Source organism: Pygocentrus nattereri, chromosome 12 (assembly GCF_015220715.1).
Source record: "Pygocentrus nattereri isolate fPygNat1 chromosome 12, fPygNat1.pri, whole genome shotgun sequence".
Classification (NCBI taxonomy): domain Eukaryota; kingdom Metazoa; phylum Chordata; class Actinopteri; order Characiformes; family Serrasalmidae; genus Pygocentrus; species Pygocentrus nattereri.
In genome coordinates this window covers 16,420,755-16,436,821 of record NC_051222.1, presented here as the reverse complement: position 1 = coordinate 16,436,821, position 16,067 = coordinate 16,420,755, and the positions used below count along the sequence as shown (strand labels likewise).

At 40.7% G+C, this 16,067-nt stretch overlaps 1 protein-coding gene across 2 annotated transcripts in view; it reads left to right on the top strand.

Annotated features, from left to right (window-relative positions):
- Positions 1 to 1,567: 1,567 nt before the first annotated feature.
- The window catches only part of LOC108429787 (prolactin receptor-like), a 49,780-nt gene continuing 35,280 nt past the window's right edge, over positions 1,568 to 16,067 (top strand). For both annotated transcript variants that reach the window (XM_017701798.1, XM_017701797.1), the window contains exon 1: positions 1,568 to 2,140. The gene's annotated coding sequence lies outside the window, so the exon portion shown is untranslated. The remainder of the gene's footprint in view (positions 2,141 to 16,067) is intronic.

Below are 16,067 nucleotides of genomic sequence, written 5' to 3'. Positions count from 1 at the left end.
CACCCCAATGCTGTGCTCCCTTCACTGGCTTCCTGTAGCTGCACGCATCAGATTTAAAACCCTAATGCTGGCCTACAAAGCCAAAAATGGACCAGCCCCTACCTACTTGATGGCAATGGTGAAATCTTGAACTGTACCACGAGCCCTTCGAGCTTTGAGTACAGCTCGGCTTGACCCGCCATCCTTCAAGGCGCGTGGAAGACAAACATCAAGACTGTTTTCTGTACTGGCACCCAGGTGGTGGGACGAACTCCCACTGGCTGTCTGTACAGCAGTCTCTTCAAACGCAGACTGAAGACACACCTCTTCATGCAGCACTTAAAAGAGCACTGAATTAAGAACTGATTGTAATGTATTGTACTACACTAATCTAATGTATTGTACTGTATTGCCCTGTTCTGTGTTCAGCCCTGTTCCTTTTTCTCTGGGTATCAACAGTGACTTTGTTTCTAGCAGTATCTGAGCTCAGGACTGGCTTTCTCTCTAACCCATTGGTTACTAGCAAAGATACTTTCTCTAGATAGACAAAGCACTTCTTGTAAGTCACTCTGGATAAGAGCGTCTGCTAAATGCTGTAAACATAAATGTTAAATTAAAATCAAAACAAAATGTAAGTGCAAAACTCTTTTTGCCATTTCTTTTTCCAAACATCTGCGCAAATATTGCTACTTTTGCCGTTTCATTTTTCACATGAGCGAGTCATTTGTGACAAAAATAAAAAGAAATTTAAACAGCTATTTGTCATTTCATCTTAGTCCTTATTCTGGTATTTCATGGCCAAATCTAAAATGAAAAAGCTAACAGAAAAAAGAAAATGCAAGCTTCACTTTGGATTTTCTTCATGAAATGTGGATCACGTGTCAAAACTAAAATCAAATTGCAACGTTTATGTTCTTATTTCTTTCTCATAGCGAAATGGCTGCATATCTGACAAAATTAAATTGAAAATGCAAAATGAATAAATCAACAGCAACTCGTCAGAATCTCCATTTTCAGTTTTGGCAGAATATTTGCTCAGATGTTTGGAGAAACAAATGGAAAAAGAGGTTTGCATTTACATTTTACTCTTTTCATTTTAATCTCTTTTTGGGAAGGATCTGCCTCCCGTATCAAACAGCCAGATGACTTCAGTAAAACGTACCATTACATCTGCAGCTCATAAACTCGCGGGAAAAGTAAGAGCGCAAGCTGTCGGACTCGCGAAAGCTTCGAATCTTTTGAACCGGTTCCTTTCAGTAGATCACTCAAAGAGATTCAGCTCAAAGAACCAATAACCGATTTTTTATAAATCGAACGAAACGCATCCGAATCGACCTTTTCTGTAGCGCTCATGTGCCTCATAGGACACAGTCTTAGAGTCAGAAATCACAACGGACTCATTTTAATAAAGTTAAAGCCAGAGAGCATCACTTTCTAGCTGAGACCCCTTCTGTCCGTTTTTTTGCTTTTTCATGAAGAGTGAGGCAAAAAAACGTGTTTTTTTAAGACCGTTGAAATCAGACCGAAGAATGGCTTCATCGGGAGCGGCCACGCGCCTGTAGCTCACTGACCGGCTGAAGTTTCACTCCTCGTGGCGATAATGAACCGAATTCCACTGTAAGCGGAGGCGATGGGGAGAAATGTGGGAATCAGTGGATCGCTGAGTCGGACCTTCGATTCATTCAATCTGACCTGTTCGAAAGACTCGGTTCACTAAACTGAGTCGAAACGAAACGTCTCTACGCCCTCGTCGTCGTTCAGACAGCAGGGCTTTCAACACCGGCACCGAGCTGACGCCGAGTCAGGTGTCGCGCGAGAGGCGAATCTTCTTTTACCGCCACCGGCTCGCGGCCGCTGTCAGGCAGAGGCGATGAGGAGGTGACACTTTGGACCTTCACGGTGTCACGCGCAGTTGTTTATTTGTTTGTATGTCTGTTTCACTCATTCGTGACGCCGCGGAGGGATTTTTACCTTTTGCGGCGAGTTCCGCCTCTCTCTCTCTCTCTCTCTCTCTCTCTCTCTCTCCCGGAGCTAAACCTGCGGGGAAACCTTACAGCTTAGAAGCCAGAATAAATCTGATGGTGGCGGAGGAGGCGAGTGGACCCTGTGAGGACCTGAAGGGAAGAGTCCCGACGGCTCTGTGACGCTCTGGCTCCGGCAGGTAAAGACACGCTTCACTCAGAAAAGGAAAACAAAGCTGGCGCCTTCTCCGGCTTGTTTGGTGAAGTGGAGGTGAGGTAGGCGTGCGTGTGGGTTAGCAGAACTTCCAGCGGCGGGCTTGGGGCTTTGATGGACGTTGTGCGTTTGCCTGACCGTGTCTGTTAGCTGGAGCAGCTGGGAAGAACTTTTTAAAGTGGAGGTCGTCTGGTGTTCCGGACGCTGAGTCTGCTGTGGTGGGCTTTTGTGGCGCGGGTCTCGCAGGTAGCCGTTAGAACACCTCCGTCAGTGTTTACATCCGTCACAGTGAACGTCATTTGGTGAAGTTCCACATTGTGACATACGCAGAACTCCGAGCTCGTTTGGAACTCTGTCTGGCTCAGTGAGCAGAACCCGAAGGGAAATTCGCCTTCAGACCTTCAGCGCCGAGGACTCCGGATTAGTAACCAGAGCTCCTCCATGCTTATCGTGCATGCACTGGGAATTAACCGCGCGTATCATGTTGCTCCTCGAAACATGACAGCTTCGCCAGAGCTTCTCTCTGGAGCGGGGAATGCGCGGTTATGTCTGCCTGGCGGCTGCAGTCGGAATTCCTGTGATTCCACGTCGCTCGCGGATTTGCACTTGCAGCCGCGATTATTTACGATTTATTTAAATAAAAACGTCTGTGGCTTTAAAAAGCAGCTAATTCGTGCACGTCAGTCCACAGTTTGACGCTCACTTGGAAAAGTTTTGGGTAAATGACACGTCGCGTTTTCTATCACTTGGAGTGATCTGAGGAACGTTAAACAACATTTACGTCAATTTATCTCTCCAAACGACTCCACTTTGGCGAAAAGTAGATTTAAGCCGTTTGTTCAGTGTGGAGGTGCGCGCGCTGCAGACGCCTGCGATGGATAGATTAGCGCGCCCCTGTGTGTTTAGCTTGCAGCATGTGTATTTAGCGCTTACTGGGGACCCAGTATTGCTAGAATGGTAGGAAGGAGTGAACATCAGACGTTGTGGGAACGCAAGGCTGGTCATCATGAGGAGGGATGAAAAGTGTTTTTGTGTAGAATAGTATGTATAAAGTTATGTATAGGATCTTCATGTTTCAGTGGTTCGTTAAATGGTGATGAGGTTCTTCAGATTGATTGTGACTGTGTTGTATATAAAACTAACAATTTGGTGAGATGTTATAGTTTTACTTAAATGGTTGGTCCGTTTTCCTCACATACAGCATATAAAACAAGGCCTTAAATACTGAGAAGGTTCTGGAAACCATCAGGTTCTATAGAGCCCCAAAAAAGGATTCTGCTACTGTTTTGACGTCAAGCTTCTAACGCATTCTCCACCCGTCTCACCAAACTGTGCAATGAACCATTTAAGCATGAAGTGGTTCTATGTAGAGCTCATGGTTACAAATAGAACCCTTGAAGAACTTGAAGATCTTTGTAAAGAGTGTACCCCACAAAGATGAGTGAGTGGGCATGTTTGAGAAAGAGAGAGAGAGAGAGAGACTTTGGTTTATGAAGTGTCATATATGCTTGTGTGTTCTCTGGCCATGAACACCACCTCCAGCCTTTTTTTGTTGAAGCCCCACAACTGATTGTTTGTCTGCCGCCCTAAAAACGCAATGCAACACAAAGCCTCTTCCTCTGTGCGATAACCCTTATCAGCCTGGGATCGGCAGCGACAGTTTCAGTGGGGAGATCAACCACCAGCTCTATCAGACCTCACATGTGGAAACACTTCCATACGTTGAGATCCCACAGTCCTTCAAAACCGCTGAGGAGCTGAGAGCGATCACGCCACGAGAGATAACACACATCGCAGTTAAACATCCTGACATTGTGGGAAAGACCAACAGTGTACAAACAGTACAGTGTGCTAAAGACACATCCACACTGGCGTGTGCACACAACATTGTCTGTTCAGTCTGTTATACACAATGTCACAGTCCCAAACGCACTCATAGATAATGTAAGACTGCATTCCACTCACAGTAGTGTTTACATTTCAAGTCACTCACAGTTTAATGTAAACAAATTGTGGCGCTTGGCTTCATTAATAATAGAGAGTTGGTGTGAAGCTAAAGGGGAGTTCCTCGTTTTTCAAAATGTCTACATAATTCAGTGGTTGAGATGTAAGCAACGTCATTCAGAGTGGTTTGATGTGAAATGGTTCATTGTAGAGAAATGTACAGACTCCAATTTCATTACAGCGGTGGTGATGGGAACCAGCAGTCACAATGTCTACAATGCAAATATAGCCATTTTATTTACCATCTAAAATTATCAGTGAACCTACACGTATCTTCTGAGTTTTTATATGTAATGTTGATGATGGCAAAATTTTGGTCAATCGGGAAAAAGGGAGTTTTCTTTGGGGACTATTTTGCCTTATAACACATTCAAATATGTTTTAGGCCAAAACTTTATCATAAAACCACAAAAAACAATGTCTCTTACATCAGGCTGAGTATTCGTAATGTAGCAGCTGTCTCCGTTGACAGACAAGCAGCAAAATCTCCACTGTTGAATTAACACCCACATTGTTCATTTAAGCCCAGCTGGACACAAATGCACAATGTAAATGTTAATTCTACATGTAAATGTTGAAATACAGTTTTTAACTATGCTGCTGTTCTGATTGGGAATTAAACAGTTTTAGTTCTGCAGCTTGTGTATGCAGATGAGAGCCTTAAAATTTTTTTAACAAATGTCGATAATGATCTAAAAATCCCAATAACCGACACTACTGGCTAATAATGTGTTCAGATGTTAGTAGTTTTAGTTGAACAGTGCTCTGTTTTCTCATGTAAAACATACTTTGAAACAGGCCACTAAATATTGATAAGGGATAAACGCATGGGACCTTGACATCAGACGATATAGTCAGACAACCTGTCTCTGTCCTAATTGTGACACTTCTCAAGAAAAACCAAGTGAACTTGTTAGTATGACTTCCGTGCCATAATGTCCACAACATTGATTGTGAAGTGCACTAAAGGCCTAATACTATATACTATCAAATACACCATATTGACAAAAGTGTTCACTCACCCATCCAGATCGATGAATTCAGGTGTTCCAATCACTTCCATGGCCACCGGTGTATAAAAACCAAGCCCCTAGGGCTCCAGACTGCTTCTACAAACATTAGTGAAAGAATGGGTCGCTCTCAGGATCTCAATGAATTCCAATGTGGTACCGTGATATGATGCCACCTGTGCAAGAAGTGCAGTCCTGAAATTTGCTCACTACTAAATATTCCACAGTTAACCGTCAGTGGTATTATAACAAAGTGGAACTGATTGGGAGCAAACTCTTAATGCTTCAGCAGACTAAGAGATTTTGGACAATTTTATGCTTTTCCCAGCTTTGTGGGAACAGTTTGGGGATGGCCCCTTCCTGTTCCAACATGACTGCACACCAGTACACAAAGCAAGGTCCATAAAGACACGGATGAGTGAGGAAGAACTTGACTGACCTGCACAGAGTCCTGACATCAACCTGATAGAACACCTTTGGGATGAATTAGAGTGGAGACTGTGAGCCAGGCCTTCTTGTCCTACATCAGTGTCTAACCTCACAAATGCACTTCTAGAAGAATGGTCAAAAATTGTGGGAAGCCTTCCCAGAAGAGTTGAAGCTGTTCTAGCTGCAAAGGGTGGGCCGACATCATATTAAACCCTATGGATTAAGAATGGGATGTCACTCAATTCCATATGCGTGTGAAGGTAGACGAGTGAATACTTTTGGCAATATAGTGTATTAGCCCTGGGACTCCAAAACTTACTGGGTTGAATAATATACCACAATGTAAAAATCAGCTATAATCACACTATTTCAAATGTTAATAATTCCAATATCCATGTAGGATTGCTGTCTTTTTTTTTTTACAATTAAACAGTCTACTGCTACAGTTTCTCTGCAAAGCATTTACCACGGCAACATGATTAAATGTGTCACGTATTATAATCTGAGAAATTAAACAGTAGTAGTGCTGGTGATGATAGGAAATCAGTTTAATACTTGTGGTGATATGATTTCAATTTGTAGTAGTACTATGATAATACTTACCATCCAAGTTGGTCAGCTGACCATGCCATATCTATGTTATGCACTAGAACATCCAGAAAGATGAAGGAACTTGTGTTGTGAAGCTGTTCACTCATGAGTGCAGCACTTATTATCTTTGTAGGTGACTCCACTGTTATTAGGCTGATCAGTAACAGTGATAAAGCTGCATAGAGGGATGAGATGCAGAGCACAACCAGGACCTGCAAGCCAACTAAACCAAAACAATTGTTTTGAACTTCAGGAGATCCAGACTGAGCTATTCTCCAATTAGCATCAATGGCAAATCAGTAGAAACAGTCTCTTGTTTTGGTTTCATCATAACGCTAGATCTTCATTGACCTGAGGCGCTTTAATGCATGCGCTCTAAAGGTCATAAAAGCAGTGCGGGTTAAAAACGTACAATTTACAGTTCAATCTTTTACTGCAGCTGAAAGACTCCGGGCCATTGGAATTACAGTGTGGTTTAGCAGTCATTCAGAATATGAATTCCACTATAGAGCATGTGACTGTCCCTTAATCAATGACATTCAGTCAATGACAATCACTGACATTTAATAAAGCGCAGTTCATTCTTAAACATTAGCCTGATTGCTCCACAGTTGGGTATCACGCATTTAAGACTACCAGACTCAAAAATAGCTTTAGTACTCAGGCTATATGGGTGACTGTAATGACTCAGTCTATTTCCGTGTCTGCACAATTTGTATATTTGTCTATAAAGCATTAAGCGACTTCAGACCTAGTGAGCAGTCTGGGTGTTACATTCTTACCTGTCTTTCAAATTGCACGTCATCTCTACTGCTCAATCCAGTGTTTATCTCTATCATAAATCAATGTAATAGACACGTTTTACTAGTTTGGAGCATAATGTTTATGCCATTCATATCTAGACTATTACAGTAAAGCATTTTCTTGGGTTACCCCACAGATAAAATATAGTTTGTTTAAAAATGTAAAACCTTGCATTCACTCGTTCTATCACAATAACTTCATAAAGGCATTTTCTGTTGCTTTTTAACTTAATATATTTTAGTGAGCAAATTCATTTACATAAAATACATTTATTCTTTCATATTCCTTGTGTCCATGTCAGCAGCATTGAATTAAAATTGCAATTGAGTTTTTTAATTGATATTTAATAATCACTGCCTATGAACTTGTTCATAAACAACAGGCTGTTGTTGTGTTGTGTAAATTCATAATAGCTTGTTTTGTGATTTGTATGTAGGAGAAAACTGCTATGGTTAAGGCTTAGGCAAAGGCTTTAATTTAAAAGCTAAATTGTCCTAAAAAATGAAAATAGCTTGGTCTGCTTATGTTACGTGATCATGGAAATGCATGTGTTGACAGCACTAACCCTATTATCAAGGTGAGTGTCAGCGTGATACTGGAGGAAAAGCACAGGTCAAGGTTCAGCTTGTTCAATCAGAGAACTACAGTAAGAAAAATGAAAGCAGAAAAAAAGGCCATTGAACTGAAGGAACACTGGTTTGAGTAGTATTTTGTTGAGGAGAAACTTTCCAGATTGGTAAGTCTTAAGAAAATGTGTGGAAATAGGTCTAAAGTTTCATTTGTAAAGACGCTGAAAGAAACTAATCTAATCACTGAAGCAGCCTCTGCGTTTGTAACTGCGAGGGCTTCCTACTGATGTGATTATTTTAACAGCATCCTGCGATAAACGCTCTAGTCTCATGTTTTTGTTTCTCTTACACTAATTAGGGATTTTCCAATTAAATGGCTAGTTGGGGCTCTAGGGGGAACTTCAATCCTAAAAGCAGTTATGGGTCAATTCATTAAAGTCATTGACTGTGGTCTGCTCAGGCCTCAGTTTGTGTGGTCCTGATTACACAGACAGTTAACCCTAGAGGCTCTCTGTGTGCATGTACTAATACATTGATTTTGATGCTGGGTAAATGGTTATGACTGAGGATTAGTAGTAGAAAGCAGGACAGTAGCCCATTGCTGTAAAAATGGAAAAGAGCAGAAGTCAATTGAAACTGCTTGTGCGATTTTGAGTTGAAGAACACATTTGAAGAATTTTGCTCAACCCAACTGTGATATTCCTCTTAAAAGGAACCCTGACTGATAAAACATGTCTCAGTGTGGTGTACATTACACGTACAATTGAAATACAGTGTATAATCCAAGCAAAGTACTTTATTTATGATTAAATTGCTCTACTGGTAGGTTTCCATTTTTGTTGCAGCATCATATGTTTGCTTCCTCTTTCACTGAGTGTGGAACAGCGAGCTAATATCTAATTTAACCCAAATACATCATTTAGCATTTCCACTTTAGCTATAGCTTGGCGTTACTCAAGAGAAAAACTTCTTATTTTCCATAATACTGAGTCCAGTGCAGCCACTGTGTGACAGTGGTGACCTACTAGTAGACAATGTTGCCTAGTTGTCTCGTGTTTATAGTAAACAAAACCTTTCCATTTGGTTTATACGTCATATTTTAGTAGTATTGAACATGAACAATGATTTAGGCATGTACACCAATCAGCCTTAAGCCTTGTTACTACACTCATTGTCCATTTTATCAGCTCCACTTACCATAGGAGCACTTTATGGTTCTATAGTTACAGACTGTAGTCCATCTGTTTCTCTTCATACTTTGTTTGCCCCCTTTACCCCATTGTTCAGTGGTCAGGACCCCCATAGCACCACCAGACAGCAGGTATTATTTGGGTGGTGATCATTCTTAGCACTGCAGTGACACCTACGTGGCAGTGGTGTGTTGTGCTGGTCTGAGTGGATCAGATACAGCAGTACTGCTGGAGTTTTTTCACTGCTGATCTGAGAATAGTCCACCAACCAAGAATATCCTGTGACCACTGATGAAGGACCAACACAAACTGTGCGGCAGCAGATGATCTACTGTCTCTGACTTTACATCTACAAGGTGGACTGGCAAGGTAGGAGTGTCTAATAGAGTGGACAATGAGTGAATAGAGTGTTTAAAAACTGCAGCAACTCTGCTGTGTCTGAACCACTCATAGCAGCACAACACACACTAATTCACCACCCTGTCAGTGTTACTGCAGTGCTGAGAATGATCCAACACCCAAATAATACTCGTTCTGTAGTGGCCTGACCACTGAAAAACAGGGTAAACGAGGGCTAACAATGTATGCAGAGAAACAGATGGACTACACTCTAATTATACAACTACAAAGCACACCTCTGTGGTAAGAGGAGCTTAATCAAACAATAGACAAAGACTGTTTCAGTGTTATGGCTGATGGGTTGTATGTCCACAGTATGTATAATGTATGAGAACATTATTTGACTTGAGCAGAACTAGTTAAACCGCTTGTGAACAAGTCTTTTAGAAAGTCACTTAATCAGTGTGACTGTGCCTTTATTAGCCATTTGACAAGTGAAAAGATATTTCCATTAGCAAGAGGTTCATGCTGAACCATGTATGAGTGTGTGTTTGTAATGGTTCAGCAGCCCTTGATGACCCAGATGCATATGCGGACTGTCCACTGGCATATCCACATGCCTCAGTGAACTGTGAAATGCGGGCGAGAGAGATCGATTTTTCTTGTCCGCTATCGCATTGACAAGAACAAGCCCTCACTGCTGTGCATTCACCCTCGGCTATGCTTCCAAGACCTGGAGATGATTGCTCTTTTGTGCTTCCTTATGTCAATGGTTGCCATAGTAGCAGTACGGCACTGTGTTGTTGGGATTTGACAGACAGCCAATCAAACCATGTGGCCCATGTTAAGGGTTGGACAACGTGGCAGGCATATAATATCATAATACTTGAAAGCATTTTCACAATACACGCTATGTATGACAACATTTAGTTTGCTGATGTTTGCAAACAGAATTCACAAGCAGGATGATCGTAAAAGAAAGCTGTGGAAAACCCTAAAAAGAATAATACAATGATAATTATTGTAATAATAATTGTAACATGAGAGGAGACAAGGAAGCAGGATGCAGGCGTAAGCTGGGAGTTTTATTGGTGTCCATGATAAAAAAAAATTTAAAAAAAAACCTGAAACAGAGAAACTAGAGAAGAAAACCAACCTGGCAAGGAACAGGGCAAACACTAGGTATATAAATGATGGAGGCAGGATGGGGGCAACAGATCAGACCTAAGTGAGGCGCATGGCAAATTGCTGGATCAAGGAATGATCAGGAAAAACAAAACAGAAGCACATGGCCAGGGACCTGAGGGAAGATAAACAACAAGGGTAAAGAGTCCAGGACAAGGAAGTTACAGTAATGACATCTGATCAGCTACTTACTACTGTGCAGTGTTGTTGTTTGTTGTTGATTGTTGCTGTTTACTGATTCTCGATACCTGGTCCAAATCTGTTCTTCATAATTATACATGCAGTTACTCTTTGATCTATTAATACTGACGACACCCAAGATATGTTCAGAAAAGTGCAGTATGACAGATTATTACAAAAACAATAATACATCATTATTTCGTCCACCCTCAGCCCCAACACAGGTATGAATACAGTTACTAAAGGTCAGGGTGAGCATTTGGCTAAAAGTAGGATATTTTTCTCCCTTTTCTTATTTGGTGAAGGTTCCATCTCTTATCCTCTCGTCCATCTATCCATCTCTGTCCATGTATCGCAGCAGCAACTATCCTTCAGAGTTAGTCCATATGCTATCTCTCAGAGACACGTGTAGCCCCCAGCACAGGTCCATATGCCATTTTTTCCCTCCTCACCCTTGGCGTTCCTCCACTCTCCTCATCTGTGTCACACATCTGCTGTGTCTGCCCTCACTCCACTGGCTTGTTCCTTGCTGGCCACTGCTGCCCGTGGTAACAAATGTCAGTATCTGTCAGCACTGAACTTCACTCTCTACTCTGAGGGGAGATGAAACAGACAAGTATGGTGTGATCTCTCTCTATATATCTCTGCTTTGGACCCTAATGGTAAGCCTTTTTCAGCAGGGAACTTTCCACAAGCTGCTACCTGATTCTTTGTCATGTGTTATTGACTACAGACCAGGCCAAGAGCAAAAGTTATACAACAGTACAGCAGAAAGCCATGCATTACAGTTATTTCACCAGGGTATTAATGCATAGCAGCATTACACATTATGACAACGCACACCAGTGCTAAATAAGTAACTTAATTTGTTATATAGTAATTACAATAGACATATTCTGTGATTGGTGCAGTAGTTTTTAATAACTTGATGCATTAATAGAGAATTCAGATGAAGCTGGTCTGTATTTATATACTGTAAATATAGTCATGTGGAAATTACGTCCCATGTTTGATACGTCTGGTCAAATGATGTTTGCTGGTGGGCATTTTTCAGAATGTTTTATTTTATCTCAAGTAAATTCATTAATTAAACAGTATCAAGTTTATAGAACTGGAACTGTTTTAACACCTGTGAGTTCATGGAAAAAATGTATGCATAATGAAATTGAAATAAATTCATTTGTGTGTAATCATAGCTAATGTATCTCTGGCTAAGGTCATTTTTTCTCATGCCTGGCTTGAAGGTTCTCTCAAGTAACTAGCATTCAAATTAAAGTAAAACTGGGTCAAGAATAAACAAAAGAGCAACAGAATATTTCCAAATGTGACGTATAAACGTTTGTAGCTAAGAAGTCTCATAAGACGTTCAGAAAAGCCTATACTTTCCCATTCCTGGTTGCAAAGATCCTCCCAACTCTAAGCTATGTCATGCTATACTAAAGAAGTCCCTGAATCAGACCACATATTACACAGTGAGCTTTGAGTGGCAACTGCTAGCCAATGCTTTATCCTTATGTGCTCTTTTTTACAGTAGTCCTTAGCCTTGATTTTATTCCAGTTAGCTGAACTTACCCAGGATGTAACTTAATGCCAAAGCAAACATGTCCAATTATTCATGTATTCGTGTACGTGTGCCAGTCAGTTTACAGTTATTAACAGCAGAATCATTTTAAGATTTGTGCAAGTCCAAGATGCATAGAGACATTGAATGTGGCCTATATTGACTGCTTCCTGTATCAGAACTGTCTCAGTCTGTTATGACCCCCTAACACAGCTGAAACTTTGACCTCCATTCCTTTTTAAAGTTAATGAGGAGAGCTTTAAAGTGTGTGGAGGAAGGAAGAGAGCATGTGCCTGCTACCTGCTCTCATGCCTTTTCCTTGACACATTGCATAGCCCCCACAATTTACATGGCTTGAGGTCAAGTCAGTGCACTTTTAATAGATATATTTAATTGATATATTTGGGATTGGAACAAAAGTACAGGAGGGAAACGTAGTTTTGGAGATACTGTCTCGGGGTTGATAAAAGTGAAATTGAAAGCAAACTGAAACAAATCTGTGAAATTGACTATGTTGAGGCCTTTGAACAAAAAGGCCAGATGTTTGTTCTGCTATTGATTTTCAGCGCAGATGATTCTCAGGTGCATTTGGTCTACTGATCAGAAGCTTTTGCAGAAACGTCTGGAGCCCATGCCAGCTTAACACACTGTCATGAAAGCAAAAGAGGGATATACTGTACCAAATCCTCAGACTGACTGAAATTCCTAGTAAAATTTAAAAGATTCTACTTTTTGCTCAAATTGTTACACTGATAACAATTTAAAATAAAGAAATAGAAGCATTTTCAGTAGTGGTCTCAGACCTTTGGACCCCACTGTTTTTACACCATCCTGGTCCTGAAGGGCCTTCTTGACTTGACGTGGGTGTGTTGGAAACAGGGGAAGCACTACAGTGTGTAGGGCCAGGGCTACTCCAAGACCAGGGTTCAGAACCTGTGTTTCAAATCTCAAAATCAGTTGAATTAGCTGTTGCACTAACATACTGCTATACATACTACAGACTAACCAGCTGTTGCAAGCTGTTTTGCCTGTTTACATTAAACATTGCATTTATTGCATGTAGCACTTCAGTTCTGTCCTTTAGACTGAAGGCTTTTCTGTAATAAAATGGATTGATGAATAGTGTGAGTGTTACTCTCCCGGAGTCAGGTCTGGAGATAGTCTGCCTCAAGGTCAGTGCCACTTTATAATATACGGTTACCCTATGCTGAGCTTGGCTATTGCTAGTGAACCTGCAGCTGCGGTGTTAATCTGACTTTGTGATTTCCTGTGAGGGTTAATGCTGTGTCTAGGAATACATATAAGATGGTTAATGCATATGTTGCTGTGGATTAAAAATCAGAGAGCAGTGGCTTTTTCAAAGATTTCCCATGTCAGATGTTGTCCTAGTAACCCGCACTCCAAAGACAATTAAGCACAAAGTGGATCAGAGCTGAGGTCTGGCATTAAGCTTCACATGGAGCCAAGGATTTGTGTGACAGTTCAAGTGTGCTGCAGCTACAGTCGGTGCCCTTTTAACCATCGCCATCCTCAGAGCTCATTTGTGATGGTGACTCTGTACAGGTTTAAAAATATGGTGCCCAAACTGTTAGTATAACAGATTAGCGTTAGCAGATGCTGCAACTGGCCACTGAATATTTAGCTGAATATCGTCTCGTTTTTAAGTTTTTATTAATATTTGTATTTATTTTTTGAAAAGCCTGTACAAATTAACATTACATTAACATACATTACATTTTTTTCTTTCTTCTTTAAAGTTACTATCATTTATGTATGTATGTATGTGTGTGTGTGTGTGTGTGTGTGTGTGTGTGTGTGTGTGTATTTATTTATTTATTTGACGATAGCAACAATGAATAGACTGGTGATCTAACTGACTGTTACACAGGTTGAGGTACCCACAGCTTAATCCCTCTAACATATGGTCGCATTTCAAACAGTGGAGCTAAAGCTAGATTCATTCTAAAGCTTTATGTACCTTGATGTCCAGTGCAGTCTAATAGTCAGTGGAGGCAAATCATTCATATGTGTGTTAGAGGAGAAGTGGTGCATGGCTGAGTGTGTGTGTGTGTGTGTGTGTGTGTGTGTGCACGTGTGTGTGTGTGCACGTGTGTGTGCGCGTTTGTGTGTGCGCATTTTGTTCTGCAAGATCTGAGGTCAAATCATATGCTGGGTTGTTTTAATCTGACCCTAAGCTTTTTGTCAGCTTGTCCAGATGAGATCGGCTTGCATGAAACAAAAAGAAATTACTATATCAGCTGTCCTTGCTTGCACTATCAAGTGTGACGTGTGTGCCTCTGGAAAGCTTGCCTGCCGGTGTCTTTTCCTTCAGCTCTCTTGTAAGGTCTAAAAGAAAATCCATTAGTTCCTAAATAGCGAAGCTGCTTATTTTGCTATGCCTAAAGTACACACATCCCTCAGAGTTATATATTTAGGATTTTCTTTTTCTTTTTCTTTTCTTGTTTGTAGATCTTGTCACTTTAATGGCACTGACTTAAGATGGTGTTTGCTCCTTATTATCTGTGTCTGACATGAATCTCTGCCACTGCTGCAGTAATCAGTCACATTAAATGAGAGTGGGAAAAAGAGAAACAGATAAGCCTGAAAGAAGTTCAACTAGAGCTCAGTAAAAGCTAAAATGCCTTCATCATTACTAAATGTAAGCGTTTTCACACCTAGTTCTTTTTAGGCTTGTTAAGGGTGTGTAAGTTTGATTGTTGGTTGATTGTTGATGATTGTTGTTGATCTTTTTGTATATTTGCAGCGTTTCAATTTTATGTTTCTTTCTGGCACAGGATTAAATGCAGTGTCTTGTTCACACTGTCACTTGGGCCTGTTTGGTGTGTCAGGTGGAGATTCACAAACATTCTCACAGTCGCGCTTTGAAAGTAGCTAAAAAGTAGCCACTACCCTTTTCTGGAAAAGTAGCTAAATTGTAGCTCGCTACACATTTAGGGAAAGTAGCTACAAAATAGCTAACTACTAATACATCAGTAGCTATCCCAACCCTGGATAGGTCCCTAAATAAAACTCCAGCTAGGATATTTTGATACCTTAAATCACCTCACCAAAAACGCTACCAGCAATAAACCACTGAAAACAGCTTCCCATCTGTAACATTTTGTTCAAATGTTCCCGTTCCACTTTAAATGGTGCAGCAGTAACATGTTGGCGCTCAGGCATTATTTTAATAACTGCTGCACCATTGAAGGTGGAACGTGAAACTACAGGTAGGATAGTTTGATAGTCTAAATGTCCTTATCAGGAAATGTTACCAGCATTAAAAGAATATTTAGGTTAATTTGATAGCCCTCACTCCTAAAGAAGATGGTTCATTATGGGTTCTTTAGTAAAGAAAATGGTTCTATATAGATCCATGAACACTGAAAGAAACCTTTGCATGATGAAAGGGTTCTTTGCATTGTGAAGGAGTTCTTCAGAATGTGCTGTAGGTGGTTCTATATAGAACCTTTTTTGAAAAGTGTTCTACATAGCACTTCTATTGTTAAGATGTCAGGCTTGTAACGATAGAAGAACCCTTTTTGGTGATATATAGACCCCTTTTCAGAAAGCTTCTATATAGAATCACCTACAGCACATTCTCCATCAATCTATAGAATAGTTTCATGGTGCAAAGAACCCTTTAATCATGCAAAGGGTTCTTTGAGTGTCTATTTAGAACCATTTTCTTTACTAAAGAGCACTTGAAGAGCCATCTGTTATAATAGAGTAAATCAGCTTATCAGATGGGAACAGTAATATTGAGCGGAGCCTCAAAAGAACAAGAGTAACGTAATAAAGGGCAAAAAGTTGTCACAATATGATACACCAGGGATACACGATTCTGGTATTGAAGGGCCGACGTCACAATTTGATACTTTACCTACTTAAACACACCTGATCACACTGTTAACATCTGTTAACTGCCTAGATTAGTGGGTATATTTTGAGTAGTGAAACCTCCAAACTGTGCTGGACATCGGCCCACCAGTACTGGAGTTGTGCACTCCTGCGATTCACAGTATGTATATTTCCACAATACATAATATGG